The sequence below is a fragment of the Leopardus geoffroyi genome, chromosome A3 (genome assembly GCF_018350155.1).
Source record: "Leopardus geoffroyi isolate Oge1 chromosome A3, O.geoffroyi_Oge1_pat1.0, whole genome shotgun sequence".
In the NCBI taxonomy this organism is placed as follows: Eukaryota; Metazoa; Chordata; class Mammalia; order Carnivora; family Felidae; genus Leopardus; species Leopardus geoffroyi.
In genome coordinates this window covers 133,113,415-133,124,403 of record NC_059336.1, presented here as the reverse complement: position 1 = coordinate 133,124,403, position 10,989 = coordinate 133,113,415, and the positions used below count along the sequence as shown (strand labels likewise).

At 49.0% G+C, this 10,989-nt stretch overlaps 1 long non-coding RNA gene across 1 annotated transcript; it reads left to right on the top strand.

Moving 5' to 3' along the window:
* The first annotated feature begins 3,816 nt into the window (after nucleotides 1–3,816).
* Nucleotides 3,817–4,195, top strand: LOC123579785. The gene is made up of 3 exons (XR_006702952.1): nucleotides 3,817–3,927; nucleotides 4,022–4,057; nucleotides 4,148–4,195. It is a non-coding gene; the product is annotated as an uncharacterized LOC123579785 (long non-coding RNA).
* The last annotated feature ends 6,794 nt before the right edge of the window (nucleotides 4,196–10,989 follow it).

The window sequence follows — 10,989 nt, the reverse complement described above, 5'->3', positions numbered from 1 at the left end:
AGAGTCCTGCTTTGGCGGCTGCTCTCTTGGTGCTGGCTGCCTGGGCGGGCGGCCAGAGCTCCACCTGTATCCCACACCCCCACCCCAGACCCTTGTCCAGACCTGGAGCCCAAGAGGAAAGAAGAGAGATGCCAGGCAGTTAACAAGGAGATGGAGAAAATGTCTCAGGGGGCACCTGGGTGGCTCAGTCGGTTGAGCGTCCGACCTCCGCTCAGGTCATGATCTCACAGCGCGTGAGTTCGAGCCCCGCGTCGGGCTCTGTGCGGACGGCGCGGAGCCCGGACCCGGCTTCGGATTCTGTGTCTCCCTCTCTCTCCGCCCCTCCCCTGCTCACGCTCCGTCTCTCTTTCCTTCAAAAATAAATAAACATTAAAAAATTTAAAAAGAAAGTGTCTCAGGCTGGAAACTAAGGAGATGTAGTAACAACACACAGGGAGGGGTCCCGCATCACAAAAATGACAGCAGGGAAGATTCAGGAAATTGGAATCTAGCCCGCAGGAACGTTAATAGTATGGTACCACGGTCAGCGTCTTGGTTGTGTAATCATACTATGGCCATGCCACTTGGTAACAGTGGGGGAAGCTGGGTGCCCTCCGGAACGCCCTGTACTATCGCGACAACTCTTCCGTAGGTCTAAAATGATTTCCAAATAAAATGCTCAAAGCTTGTGTATTTTTCTGCATGAGAATTAAAGGAGGCACTACTGCCTTTCCTAACGGGGGACATCAGCAAACAATTTTGTCAGGCTGCCTTATTTCTTTGCCCCTCCCACCGTGACATACACCCGGGCCACGGGGCAAAGGCCCAAGGAGGCGGTGGGGAAACAGAAGAGAGAGCGGCCAGCCTCTTCTTCATACTACGACATTTTCCTAAATTCTCTATTATTCCTTTATTGTTGATTGTTAAGTCTTCATTGTTGCTCAGGCCAAAAAGCTTGGGGTCATCCGTGGCTCCTCCCACTCACATCCCACCTTCACACATTGGCAGTTCCCTCGGTTCCGCCTTCCGGTTACGTATCCGGACCATCCTGGCCACCTCCATTGCCCTCTCTCGTTCCTCGACAGCCTCTCTGGTCTCCTTGCCCATCCCCGGTCATGCCAGACACACGCCCACCCCAGGGCCTTTGCACTGACCGCATCTGTGTCACTCTGTCAGAAAGGGGCACAGCTCACGTCCATCCACATGGATGAATCCTGCTGAGTCCCGTTTCGTCATTGCAGGGAGGCCTATTTTAAGTTAACCCCCACCCTATACTTCAGACCCTCTATATTCTGCTCTATTTTCTTTCCTTAGCTCTTTCTCCTTCTAACATACAATTTAATATACCTATTGATTGTGTTTATCGTTTGCTTTCTGTTTCCCTTCTGCTAGAATATAAACTCCCAGGGGCAGGGATTTTTTTTCTGTATTGTTCCCTGCTATGCTCCCAGCACCTAGAATGGTACCTGGCCCTCTGTAACTATTTGTTGAGTCGATGATTAGTGTGAGAGAAGGGCGGATGACAGCCACTTTTTCCTCTCCAGGGACCAGCGTGGGCAAACTGTTCACAGAACTGTTCTTTTGTAGGTTTTTCCAGCCAGCGCCAAAACCGAAATAAGGTCTGTTGTCAAGTGCTAGCTTCGTGAAGATGCTCAGATGTGAGTTTGCTCTCCACCATCTGTGTAGCTTCAGACAGATTATTATTTTTTTTTTTAGTGTTTATTTATTTTTGAGAGAGAGACAGAGGGCAAGCGGGGGAGGGACAGAGAGAGAGGGAGACACAGAATCCGAAGCGGGCTCCGGGCTCCGAGCTGTCGGCACAGAGCCCATCGCGGGGCTCGAACCCACGGGCTGGGAGATCATGACCTGAGCCAAAGTCGGACACTTAACCGACTGAGCCACCCAGGTGCCCCCAATGGATTATTCAATCTCACTGTGCCTCAGTTTCCTCATCCATCAAATGGGCATTCATAATTCCTGCATCTAAAAACAAACAAAAAATACTTCCTGCGTCATCGTGTTGTCGTGAGAAGTGAATACAGTTAAATGTGGTCACGCATGTCAAGCCATCAGAACGGAAAGTGTTTAGCACGTAAGAAGCACTCAAAGGATGTGAGCGAAAAATGCATTTGAAAAGGTAACTGTTTAAAATTCAACATACACTTTCCCCCCAGGGATTGAGTTACTCCCTAGAGCTCCCAAGAAAGTTTGGTAACAGAACTGAGAACGTATCATCAGCCCAAGGCTGGTACCGGTTCAGTGAACATTTACTGAGGACCCACCACGGGCCCGCCACTGTCCCGGTGACAGCAAGGACTGGCTTCCTAAGCGCCGGCCACCTTTATTTACCTTCTGGCTCTGGACTCATCAAGGGGAGTAGAAATCAGTTGTCAGAGCTCAAAGGACACTTAAATGCCATCTTCCTGGGTGGGCAAGCTGAGGCCTGGAGAGGGTGTAAATAACGTGCCCAGGGTCACGCGGCTGCTCCCGTCCAAAATCGTGCTCCTTTTGATGTTCAACATGACCGTATCCGTAAGTAGGAGATGGAATAAAAATGTCTCCTTTGCAAGAAAAATGTCCCAATGTCTTCTATACAATGAACAACTGTGTCACTGCTCTCAGGCGAACGTCGGTCCTGAGCTCCCTTCTCCAGCGTCTCCTTTAGGTCAAGTTTTATATCAGCTCCTAGGCGGCCGGGAGAGGCCTCCTGTTTTGCTTCCAGCCTGGAAGGAAAAGAACCGGTTACTGACGTCGCGCCCAGCGCGCCCCCTGCCGACCGTTAGCGGGATCCATCTTCCAGAACTCCGATCCGGGCTCAGGCTGAACCCGGGTCTTGCAGAGCCTCTAGATGGGCAGGGCTGAGGGCCAGCCGTCTGCCCTTGAGGGTGTGAGAGTGGCCATGGGACTTGACCTGTAGCCTCTGCAACGCGCGCTTTTTGATTTGGGTCGTATGTTCATTTGAGGAGGGCTTAGGCGACATGCCCCATCGCCCCCCTCCCCCAGTACTCCACACCATCACCGACTCGTTCCTTCAATGTCACTTAGCTAAATGTAGTATTTATCATGTCCTGCCGTGTGCAGGCATCGTGCTCAGAGCCGGAGGAAATGTGGAGATTAACAAGATCTTTCTGTCTATCACAAAGACGAAAGTACCGCGTGCTGTTGGGTTCAACCTGTGGAGCCCCTGACACGTGGGGAGGAGCGTGCCCTGCATTGTGTAAAGGCAGTAACGGTCAGCAGCCTTGACCGTGAGACAGGTGCACAACAGGCTCACGGTGCGTCCTCCATAAATGTCAGGGGTCATCATCTTTACCACCGGCCAGGATAGACGGACTCACTGAAGGTCCCTGAGTGGGAGATAAAGGGTGGGATAAAGGTGTCTGTATCTGCTTTGGCTCAAATGCTTCTTCTCCTCTCTTAGCGCACCTGTGGCGCTGGAAAAAAGAACTTGGGCTTGAATGGCTTCTCTCTCTTCCTGGAAAGGCTGGTGAGAGCGGAGTGGGGTCTATTTCCCACACCTCCTCCTGTGGCTGAGGAAGTTCCAGGGGCTGACGGCCAGGTGGTGGGTCCAGTGTCCAGGAGGGAGGGGTATACGGGCCACCCGTTCCAGTCACTGAGGCTAACGGGGTCTTCTCGGCAGGACGTCTTGGGTCTTCAAATCTGCTAATGTGGCCTCTGGGAAGGAGATGAGGGGGTGACATTTCCCTGAACCCTCTGTCAAGGAGTACCTCTGAGGGATAAGTTTTCGGAGTTGGAGATAGAGTCCCCATGGCCTTGTGGGGACCCTGTATGGCCAACCAAGATGGCAGCTGTCCTTGGTGCTTCTGAAAATCAGCCCCGGCCATGCGGAGCCGCCTCGAGAGCCAAGCTGGACGGAGCCCACTGCCGGGGAAGAGAAGGCCAGGTGGTTTCCTAGCAATGATACCTGAGTTGTGCGCTCCAGACGGGGTAGGAGAGTGTGTGCGTGTGTGTGTGTGTGTGTGTGTGTACGTATTTTTAAGGGAATATTGCTAAATAACAGATCTATGTGTTTTATTGTCAGGCCCTAAATTAATCGCCAGTCTCTATTTATGAGGAAGTAAGTAAAAAGTTCAGATTAAAAAAAATTTTGGGGGGAGGGCGGTGCGCCTGGGTGGCTCAGTGGGTAAAGCGTCCGACTTCCGCTCAGGTCATGATCTCGCGGTTTGTGAGTTCGAGCCCGGCGTCGGGCTCTGTGCTGACAGCTCAGAGCCTGGAACCTGCTTTGGATTCTGTGTCTCCCCCCACTCTCTGCCCCTCCCATGCTCATGCTCTGTCTGTCTCTGTCTCTCAATAATAAATAAATGTTAAAACAATTTTTTTTCAATTTTTTTAATGTTTATTTTTGAAAGAGAGAGTGAGACGGAGTGCGAATGAGGAGGGGTAGAGAGAGAGGGAGACACAGAGTCGGATGCAGGCTTCAGGCTCTGAGCTCTCAGCACAAGGCCCTATGCGCGACTCGAACTCACAAACCGTGAGATCATGACCTGAGCCGAAGTCAGCCGCTTAACTGACTGAGCCACCCAGGGGCCCCCAAAGCTCAGACTTTAAAAAACTAAATATCAGTAAGATTTTTTTTTTTTAAACTCAAGCTAACATTAAGTAATGTTTAGACCTTTTCTGTGTTGTCTCTTGAGTTCTCCCCGAATTGTTTTCAACGTTTATTTATTTTTGGGACAGAGAGAGACAGAGCATGAACGGGGGAGGGGCAGAGAGAGAGGGAGACACAGAATCGGAAGCAGGCTCCAGGCTCTGAGCCATCAGCCCAGAGCCTGACGCGGGGCTCGAACTCACGGACCGCGAGATCGTGACCTGGCTGAAGTCGGACGCTTAACCGACTGCGCCACCCAGGCGCCCCTCTCCCCGAATTGTTAACAGAGAACTGGAGGGTCTCATACACACCCCCTCTAGTCTTAGAAGGGGCAGGAGGGCGAGAAAGGGGGGTCGCATGGAAGAAGGTGCTTAGGCGTTAACAGGCACAGGGGTGGGTGTGTGAGCAGAGGTGGGGCAGAGGTAGAGGGTGCCGGCTGAGGGATGGGGGGCAGGGTGGGACAGCCACTCTGGGCTTTTCAGGCACATAAACATCCTTTTGGCTCCCGTGTCTATCACTTGCAACCAGAAGAGCTCTTAGAATATTCCTCTCTGTTCTGCTTCCCTCTGCATCGAGTCCACTTTCCACTCTGTGCTTCTGAGTCTCAGACTTAATTCTCGAAGCTCCAAAGCAGCAGGAAGTCAGAGCCTCTCTCCCCGCCACGGCCAGCAACTGGCCTGAAACTGGGCTTCCTTAGGAAGGCTTGAGTCGGTTGCCCATTCCTAACGGGTCAAGAGCCTAGGAATTGCCAGGGTCATGTCCTTTCCCCTACACCTTCAGGGGCAAGGAGGACAGATGGGGAGCTGACCCATGGGCCTTGAGGGCCTCACAAGGACCTGGACATCTGCTTGCATTGTGATGAGACCAGTTGTGAGATCGAGCCCGGCATCAGGCTCCATGCTGAGTATGGAGGCTGCTCGGGATTCTCTCTCTCCCTCTCTCTCTCTCTGCCCCATCCCCCACTCATGGTCTGTCTCTCTTTCTCCCCCCAAATAAATAAGTAAACATTAAAAAAAAAAAATGAGAGGAGACCAGTGAAGGTCAAAGTCATCGGGACCAGCACTGGGTGTGGAAGCCAGGCATCCGGGCCCTCTACTTCCTGGAACACCGTCTTGGCACTTTGCGTTATGTTGACCCGCCCAAAGTGTGATTCTGCAGGTTTTGAAAATGCACATCTGCCAGGCCCAGTCTCTAGCCTCTGTAATCTCCCCATAGTGCTGTCCTCAGCCTTGGGACCAAGCCTAGATAAGCCTCCCTGGGCCTGCCCATCAGGCACCAGCAGAGAAAGCACAGTGTCACCTCCCCTGGGTCTCACTGGGCAATATATAGGGCTTTCCTATGCTGGAGGGTGGGGGGAGGGCTCGGAAAACCCTGGAACGAAACTCCTAATCCTCATTATAGCTACCAATTACTGAGGATTACCAAAGGCCAGGTCCTGTGCTAAGTTCTTCCACGGAAGCCTCACACATCCTGCTGAAGTATTAACGGCCCATTTCTCAGACGAGGGAGGGGAGGCTCCACGAGGAAGCAGCTTGCTCAGTCACACGGCCAGGATGTGGCAGAGGGCAGCGGACTAGTGTGTCAGACTCCAGAGGCCATGCTCTCAAGTCACGGCCCCTCTGCTCCCAGGTCCCACTTCAAATGCATCTCTGGTCTCTTGTCAAACGTTTTTGACCTTTTTTGGGGCGCCTGGGTGGCTCAGTCAGTTAAGCATCCGGCTTCGGCTCGGGTTACTATCTCGCGGTCCGTGAGTTCGAGCCCCGCGTCGGGCTCTGTGCCGACAGCTCGGAGCCTGGAGCCTGCCTTGGATTCTGTGTCTCCCTCTCTCTCTGCCCCTCCCCCACTCAAGCCCTGTCTCTCTCTGTCTCTCAAAAAATGAATAAGCGTTAAAAAATTTTTTTAAAAAACCCCATTTTTAAAAAAAAATTTTTTTTTCAACGTTTATTTATTTTTGGGACAGAGAGAGACAGAGCATGAACGGGGGAGGGGCAGAGAGAGAGGCAGACACAGAATCGGAAACAGGCTCCAGGCTCTGAGCCATCAGCCCAGAGCCCGACGCAGGGCTCGAACCCATGGACCGCGAGATCGTGACCTGGCTGAAGTCGGACGTCCAACCGACTGCGCCACCCAGGCGCCCCAAAAAACCCCATTTTTGACCTTTTTCATCAGATAGGGTTATACGATAGGCAACGGAGAACAGTATCCATTTGGTTCCAAACGCTGCATTGTCAATCCATTAAAATGCTCCTATCCAAGTTAACGCTGGCAATATCAAAGCTACAATGGTTATTATTTAAAAGAACATGAAATAACAAGTGTTGGTGAGGATGCAGAGAAACTGGAACGGTGGTGCACTCTTCGCGGGATGTGTAATGGTGTGCTCGCTACGGAAAACGATACGGCAGTCCTCAAAAAATTAAAAATCTCATTGTTCTCTGTATTTTTATTTTTATTTTTTTTAAGTTTATTTATGTATTTTGAGAGTGTGTGTGGAAGAGACAGACAAAGCATGAGCAGGGGAGGGGCAGAGAGAGGAAGAGAGAGAATCCCAAGCAGGCTCACGCTGTCAGCGCAGAGCCCGACACGGGGCTCGATCTCACGAATCCTGAGACGGTGGCCCGAGCTGAAACCAAGAGTCGGATGCTTAACCGACTGAGCCAGCCAGGCGCCCCGTGTACTTTTTTAAATTTTTTAAAAGGTGAAGAAAGGGGGGCGCCTGGGTGGCGCAGTCGGTTAAGCGTCTGACTTCACCCAGGTCACGATCTCGCGGTCCGTGAGTTCGAGCCCCGCGTCGGGCTCTGGGCTGATGGCTCAGAGCCTGGAGCCTGTTTCTGATTCTGTGTCTCCCTCTCTCTCTGCCCCTCCCCCGTTCATGCTCTGTCTCTCTCTGTCCCAAAAATAAATAAACGTTGAAAAAAAAAAAATTAAAAAAAAAAAAAGGTGAAGAAAGGAAAAAGTACACGCCACATGTTCTGATCACACTGCAGTAAAAACAAAGAGTGGAAATGAAAAGATAATCTGAAATGGAAATCAGATTGTATGGATAATTAACATTTTTGACCTTCTAAATCGCTCAGATCAGGTGGAAATCAAAACCAAAAATTCAGAATACTTAGGGAAAAATGCAAAAATGAGACCACACCCGTTCAAATCTGTGGAATTTGGTCAAAATATCCTCGAAAGAACAGATAAGGGCATTAATAATTTCTTCTAAAAAAAAGATGCTTAAATGCAGTGTGGGATCCTGGACTGGATCCTGGAACAGAGAGGACGTTAGTGAGGAATGTAGTGAAAGGGAATACAGTCTGTAGTTCATAATTTGGTACCAAAGTTAATTTTTTTTTACTTTTAACAAATAGAAGATGTCATAATTACGGGGAGGTAAATGGAGGGTCCGTGGAAGCTTTCTGTAACATCTTGGCAATTTTTCTGCAAATCTAAAATTATTTCGGAATAAAAAGCTCAAAGAACAAGATGGCAGTTTATAGCTACACGGGCGTCAAGAGGAAAGGCATGGAGCATCTGCTTGGCAGCGAGGATCCTGGCGAAGCAGTGTGGACTTGAACCCTGAGCTGGGGCACTGGCCTCCTGATCCCAGTCCTCTGGCCATGCCACCGGGAGCAGCCCCTTGGGGGCCAGTTCTACGGTGTTCTGGGAGATGCTGCTCGAAGCTCCACCCACAGCCGACCCCCTCCAGCACTTCCACTCATTTTGTAAGCATTAACTCCCCCAGTCAACCCTTTTCTGCTTAAATCAGCCATGGTAGTTTCTGCTATTCTCAAACGGCCCCTAACTGAAATGCAGATGGAAACACTGACTAAATTCACCCCATAGAAGGAAGCGAAAAAGTTATCAAAAATTTACCTCCCCCTGCAGCAGAAAAGGTGCTAATGCTTGATAGTTTGTACAGGCAAATTACATCAAACTTACGAGAGAGAGAGAGAGAGAGAGAGAGAGAGAGAGAGAATTTAAACTATATCAGAGCAAAGAAAAATATGGGAAGATTTTTAATTTTATTCTAATGAACTACTTAGATTCCAAGCTATATGAGAATAGAGAACATAGCTTAAAAATTAACAATGTTTTGGGGGCACCCGGCTGGCTCAGTCGGTTAAGCGTCCGACTTTGGCTCAGGTCATGATCTCACAGTTCGTGAGTTCGAGCCCCGCGTCGGGCTCTGGGCTGACCGCTCAGAGCCTGGGGCCTGCTTCGGAGTTTGTGTCTCCCTCTCTCTCTGCCCCTCCCCTGCTCATGCTCTGTCTCTCTCTCTCTCTCTCTCAAAAGTAAATAAACATTAAAAAATTTAAAAAGTGAACAATATTTATGTGTGTGTGTGGCTGATGCAAAATCTAAACAAGCCTATTGGTTCTAGTAGAGTAATAAAAGAATAAAAGACCTTGACAGACACACTTTGTGGTTAACAGCACAGATTCAGGAAAAACTATAAGGCTCAATTCCTAGTTTCACCTGTCTGATTTGGGCAAGCTACTTAACCCCCGTCTCACTTTTAATATGTGCAACAGGAATGATGGTATACCTACCTCGTGGGGTTGTCAGGAGTTAAAATACATAAAGACAAAAAGTGCCAAGAACCATTCCAGAATTATATAGTCAAGGCTGTGTATTAGTTGGCTTTTATTATTAATATCATCCCAGGATGCAATGTAGCAAATCGTATGGATAGATTTAAGGAGAAGAATCACATAGTTTTATTGGTAGATGCCAAGAGTATCTGATTAAATTCAAATACCCTTCTCATAAAAGCTCCCTGAGATCTAGGAAAACAGTGACACTTATTGAATGCGATAAAGAATATGTATCAAATATTGACAATAACTACTTGTGGATAAAGAGGGTGATGTGAAGCCAGATCATAGATTCTCTTTTCCACCATTCATTTAAAAAAATTTTTTTTTAACATTTATTCATTTTTTTGAGAGACAGAGAGAGAGCACAAGCAGGGAAGGGGCAGAGAGGTGGGGAGACATAGAATCCAAAGCAGGATCCGGGCTCTGAGCTGTCAGCATGGAGTCTGATGCGGGGCTTGAACTCATGAAACGCAAGATCATGACCTGAGCCGAAGTCGGACACTCAACCAACTGAGCCACCCAGGCGCCTGGCCCATCTTTCCCACCATTCAGTAAGTGAATATTTATCAAGACCATAGGGGGACCCCTTGCTGACGATGCAGCAGTAAAGAGCTTGCTGGGTCCTGCTTTCCCAAGCTTACATTCTAAAGAAAAAAAATCCAAGAGACTGATAAGTGCTATGCAAAACATTACAATGGGGGGGCGTGTCCAAGTGACCAAGCAAGTGACACTATGCTGAGCTCCAAGTGAGAAGGATGAGCTGTGCAAGAGACCAGGAGAAAGGGCATCTCAGCCCTGAGAACAGCCTCCCCCAGGGCTCTAGGTGGAGGTCAGCTTGGAACGGCCTGGAAACAGAAAGAAGGACCAAGCACAAAGGTATGAAGATAGTGAGGATTTAAAAAAAATTTTTTTTTTAATGTTTATTTATTTTTGAGAGACAGAGCATAAGTGGCGAAGGAGCAGAGAGAAGGAGACACAGAATCCGAAGCGGGCTCCAACCTCTGAGCTGTCAGCACAGAGCTCGACGCAGGGCTCGAACTCATGAACCGCGAGATCATGCCCTGAGCCGAAGTCGGATGCTCAACCGACTGAGCCACTCAGGCACCCCCAAAACAAAATCTTTAAGAAAGAAGTAAAAAGTAGAGCTCAACCTTATGCAACCGCTCAGAGATTCAAGTGTACAAAATAAGTCGTCAATGGTCTACAAGAAAATGTATCTTTGTGTGGTTTAGCAGGACAGCAAAAACAGAAACCAGAAAAGGAAAAATTGAACAGCTTCACCCCATCAACACTTACAAACTTCTGAATGGTAAAAGACACCATAAATGATATTAATAGTTTTTTTTAACATTTATTTATTTTGGAGAGACAGCACAAGCAAGGGAGGGGCAGAGAGAGGGGGACAGAGGATGTGAAGCGGGCTCTGCTCTGACAGCTGTGAGCCCACTGTGGGACTCAGACTCACGAACCACGAGATCACGACCTAAGCTGAAGTCGGATGGTCAACTGCCGAGCCACTCAGGTGCCCCATCCAAGTGCTTATGAAGAAGGGGAGCGACTGAAACCGGCATTCGTTGCCAGCGAGAATGTTAACGGGACAACCAGTCTACAAAACAGTTTGGCAGTTTCTTCTGAAGTTAAATATACACTGAGCAAATGACCCAGCAACTACACTCTTGAGTATTTATCCTAGAGAAATAGAAGCGTATATTCACACAAATATCTCTACAGTTGAGTATTCATAACAGCTTCATTTGTAATAGCCAAAACCTGTGAAAAAAACCCAGATGGCCTCCACCAGGAAAATAGTTA